Source organism: Anneissia japonica, unplaced genomic scaffold (genome assembly GCF_011630105.1).
Source record: "Anneissia japonica isolate Jap-2015-1 unplaced genomic scaffold, ASM1163010v1 scaffold287936_len456577_cov159, whole genome shotgun sequence".
Lineage (NCBI taxonomy): Eukaryota > Metazoa > Echinodermata > Crinoidea > Comatulida > Comatulidae > Anneissia > Anneissia japonica.
Genome location: NW_022718077.1, coordinates 348,021 through 353,796, shown reverse-complemented (window position 1 = coordinate 353,796; position 5,776 = coordinate 348,021).

Genomic DNA, 5,776 nt, shown 5'->3' with positions numbered 1-5,776 from the left:
ATGACCGATCCGACGAGGTGTCGTGTTTCGTAGGCCGCACTGCTACAATAATCGCTGTATTACCAGCTGCATGCAAAAAGTATTTAGAAAAGTTACAGATAACAAGGCAATTCAACAGAAGGACGCACATCTCGGGACATACTCTGGCATCGACATTCTAGGCGCACGTGCGTCCCTGCACGCTGAACGTCACAAAAACCATAGCAACCAGACCATAAACCGTTAGCGTACGTGACGAATTACCCACGCGCGTGTTAGTTGCCATAATCGCGCGTCGTGCGGTGATTACAAAGGCCTAATGATATTTTGCACTAACATTAGACTGAAATTATATTCTTCATTTGAACATTAATTTTACCAAAATTGTGGTGAATTGTCGTTCATGAGACTCACTTCGCAGAAAAAATTAATAAATGTTCTGTATATACTCAAATGTTCGTTTTCGGCACCTTATGCCAACATTGTCAAAATGACAGATTAATGTTACATAAGAACATGAAATTTTATAAAATTCGTAAATTTTAAATTGCTATAACTTGTCATTTTCTTGGTCAATTTTCACAAATCAAATTGCCGTTTATAGAAGCATTTAACAAGCTCGCGGTAAAAAAAAAAAAAAACCAGATGTAACAGACATTGCGAAGTACCCAAAATTAATAAAATAAAAACTAACACCATAAAACGAATGACACGCATAGACAAGTTATTGATGGCTGTTACTCGCAACTAGTATCGGATTGTCGATGCCACAGTAAAGATCAAAGGACTGTACGCACGCGCTATGTTCGAGAGCGGAGATGTGCGTCCTTCTGTTGAATTACCTTGCAGATAATGAGCTGCTGGTCATATTCCAGACGAATGCTGTAGGTACTGCTGTTCTGCTACACTACACCCAACCCAACATCATCTTTACCAACACCAACTATCGACAGCGTACTTCTTGATGTGCGATGCAATGTTTCATTTGCATTGCATGTTTCCTTGGACTACCGATTACCGTTAATAATAATAATAATAATCATTATAATTTTAATAATAATAATAATAATAGTAATAGTAATAGTAATAGTAATAGTAATAGTAATAATAGTAATAGTAATAATAGTAATAGTAATAATAGTAATAGTAAATTAATTATTATTATTATTAATAATAATAATAATAATAATAATACTAAATTATTATTATTATTATTTATAATAATAATAATAATTATTATTATTATTATAACAATAATAATTACAATAATGATAATTTATTATATATTTTTTTATGTTAAACTTCAATTTGTATTTTATACCAAATGGCGATAAAGTGTTATCGTATCGCAATAAAATTTTACAACCGTTACCGTTTTACCGTTAAATTATAATAATAATAATTATTATTATTATTATTACTATTATTATTATTATTAATTATTTATTATTAATTATTATTATTATTATTATTATTAATAACAATAATAATAATAATAATAATAATAATAATAATAAATTATTATTATTATTATTATTATTATTATTATAAAAAAAAAAAAAATTACTATTACTATTATTACTATTACTATTATTACTATTACTTTTTTATTATTATTATTATTATTATTATTTATAATAATAATAATAATAATTATTATTATTATTATTATTATTATAACAATAATAATAACAATAATGATAATTTATTATATATTTTTTTATGTTAAACTTCAATTTGTATTTTATATCAAATGGCGATAAAGTGTTATCGTATCGCAATAACATTTTACAACTGACCAACCAGAACATGCCCTAGTGTAATGTAATACGCGTGTCCTACAAACATAGATGTTGTCCCACAAACGCACATGCGTGCTTACGATTTTACGCTGTCGTTTTGTGGGACCTTAACAACAATATTCAAGGGGCGGGGCTTCAACATCATCGCATAATAGACCTTTCCGGAGTGTCAATCAAACTTAACTGAATAATCGGAACGCTAGGAATACGCGCGCGTCTTACAAACTCTTACAAACACACGTGTAGTCCCACAAACGCACGTGTTCGGGTATGTTTTAACACTGCCCGTCTTGTGGGAACTTGGCAACGAAATCCAAGGGGCGGAGCTTAGCAAAAAGGTCTATTATACAACCATATCATTTATTTCGCCTTTTCATTTACAGTAGGAAAAAAAAAAAAAAAATAGAACAAAAATAAATAAATCAGGTAGTATTACCTAAATGTTATAAAGAAAATACCAGTCTGAGGTTCTCCATCAGAGAAATACTGTACTTACATAAAATTATATACCCAGTATGTTGATTCGTGTTGTTTCGGTTTTTGAACAGAATGACGTTGCCTATTGAAGGATATAAAAAGTTTGGTATGAATGAGTGTCCAAGCATTAATCAACAAGAACAGATACCAAGTTAAGTACAAAATGACGGGTATCAGAGCATTGATAATTATACTGCTGAGCTTGATGTTGAAGTGGTATTGTGCAGCCTGTGTTAAGATAGTGGGAAGACCTGATCTCACAATTTACGAAGAACAAGAAGCTCTTCTTGGGTGCCAAACTACTTGCTCTCCTTCTAGCTTCGACATAGTGTGGGTATCACCTTATACTATGTCAAATGTTGATTTCTACTATTCAAGTTATTCTAAAGCCACAGTATTTACGCATTCAATAGAGTGTAATGCAACAGGAAATAGAGAAGGTAAAGAATACTCGAAGGAGTCATTTTTACGTTTGTCTAATGCTATTGAATCTGACAGTGGTAGGTACGAATGTTATGTAAGCGGACAAAATATTTCAAGCTACATCGAGCTGAAAGTGGTTCCATTATGGCGGCTAACCTGCAGCCAAATACCTGGGTTCGCGGTTATAGGTGATCTAGTCACCGTGTCGTGTGTGTCAGAACTTGTTGAATCCCGAAAAACTCGCCAGCTAACTTTGACCATGTATGACCATAAGGAACGTGTTATAAAAGGAATAAACCGAAAACATAAAAATAAAAAAATTACAAAAGCAACCTTAAGTCACGTTCATACCATAACTAATAATGATGACTTTGTGTATATTATCTGTGAAATCAAATACAGTTTGCGTAGCGTTGAAATAGGACATTGGAGTACTTATAAGAAAAAAATGTGTTTTACAAATACCCTCCTTGTTATTCCAACAACATCAATTCAAGTTCTCCCACTAAACGGAACACTTTTTCATCCTGGTAACCAGGTGTGTTTCGTCTGCATCATCATGAGAGGCATTCATCTGGATGGTGACTACTCATGGTCAAGAAGTGATCGTAAAAATGAGATATATCCAGGGTCAAATCAGTATTGTATCGATGAGATTCGCCCAGAAGATGACCAAAAGTTCATCATCTGTAACGTTTCTAATAAATACAAACAGTATGCAACTGGTAATACAAGTATTAATGTAGCACTTCAGCCTACGACACTTTCTTCTTCAGGTAATACAAATGCAGCACCATTGCATTCTACGACACTCCTTTCATCAGATAAATCATGTAGATGGCTTTAGCTTTTGTTACCAACAAATATTTGTATCATCATCGTGATTATTTGTGTGATCTGCCCAAAAAAACGTAAACTTAATGAAACTGAGAGCTTACAGTTATATAGATTAGATCTAGACGGATTGAGCGAATCTATAACAGTAACAAGACGCGGTGACTACAACCGACAGATACATTCCCCACAACCTGCTGCACCTGTTGATGAACACAGTCTAGGATCGCAGTCGCCAGATGATCAGAGGTCTCTAGATACAGAGGATCAGGAATATGAAACGCCAGGCGCATCGAACCTAGAACCTCAATATCTATCCGTTGTTGACACAGCAGTGAATCCTGGGCCGAGTTCGTCAGATGCAGATAAATTGCCACCATATTATGTAATATAATATTATATTGGGTAATAATATTACTATTACTGTTTCTGTAGTCAATTATGCTTCTGGTGTCTTGTGTTTATGGTAATACATTAGGCTTTCTTTTGTAGTGTCACTTCGTAAATCACATACCATCAACACACACAGATCTTCGTCATCGCATTTAACGGTTGAAAAATACACATAATCAACCAACACAACTGATTAGATTACATAGCTTCAAAGACTGAGTTCAATTTCTCTTCTGCTTAACAAATATTACACGTGATTTCGTTCTTTAACCGGAAGAATGACAACTTCTCCTTTCGAGGGTTGTAACCAGACTTCATTCAATTTCCCCCATATATAAAAGCTCAATTTTAGTAAATTAACCAATTAAAATTTAGTAGAATCTCATGTGACCTCATGAGCCAACCAGTTTATAGTATCATTTATACATTAGCCAATGACCACTAAGCACCATTATTGAATATACAGTACCATAAGCAGAAGTCATCAACATACAGTAATACAATATAAATATCAATCATTAGTAACACAATTGTCAGACATCATCATCGTCATTATCTACATTATTATCATCATCATCTATATTATCATATATTATTACCATAATCATCACTAACGTCATCATCATCATCTCTATCAATTTGGACATGATTCGTACGAACAAGTACAGGTTTTACAACTGTTTTAACAGCAATAGCAAGCCTATTCTATATGTATATGATCGATTGAATGAATTAAATGTTTTAGGTTTCCACCTAGAAATTTTTTGATATTTTAGGGGAAAATATGCATATATTCTACATTTCATTTTAAACACAGTAGTTAGTTTTGTTAGAAAAAGAAAATGATTAAGTTTGAGTTTGCAGTCCGTACCATAATCTGTGATTCAGTGAACAGTCTTTTGTTATAATTCATTCATTTCACTTTATTTTCAAAAACACTTTTAAAATTGGTCACAATTCGTGGACTAAAGGCCAAGTTATGTGAGCCTAACAATTTTCAATATAAAACAAATTAAAAAATTATTTATATATCATAAAAATTATCTATGCAAGAAGTATTATCATATTGGTAAAGGACAAATTTAAAAAAAATAAGCAAATTGTGACTTAAAGTATTAGCTATGAATATTTCTTTTACATTTTCGTCAAAATATTTAAAAAAACTATACTATATAATCATTTAAAGGCAGTGGATATTTTTCCGGTAGGACGCCTATTCGTTTACACATATTTTTTATGATGATTAGTGCGGGCACACTTAACTTTCAGAATGGGCAAATTAGAGTTATAGCCGGTAAAATATAAACTTTGTGAATTAAAAATTAAAAGGCTATGTTGTAACTTGGTTGATCTTGGTTGATTCTACCTTTACAGCAAATTGGTGAAAATTGAGAAAATATCCTAGATTTTACAGCCGTTTTTGTGCATTATTAAAAATAACTTGACGCTCAATTTTAAAGGGCCTGGAATCAGTGGCGTAGAAAATTATTTTTCATTGGGGGGATGATTGGCGTGTTAGCCAGTGTCGTAACAGGCGCGAGGGGGGGGGGGGGGGAAAACTGCCCCTCCCCTGACGGTTTTTACCGGGCCGACCAAGCCGTCGTACCGGGCTGGGTAATAAGAGAAAAGAAAGAGGGGAGAGGGAGGGAAAGAGAAAGAAGAGGAAAAGAAAAGGAAAGAAAAAGAGAAGAGAAAAATAAAGACAAGAATAAAAAGGAAGATATCATAATGACCAGAGTCACAACACCCTGCAATCCCTTCTCAACTTCAAAAACTGTCATAACTCCTTTGATCTATGTTGCCCGATGGCGTAACCACTGGGGGACAAGGAGAAAATATCTATCTTTGAAAAATCTTCCCCACCCCTT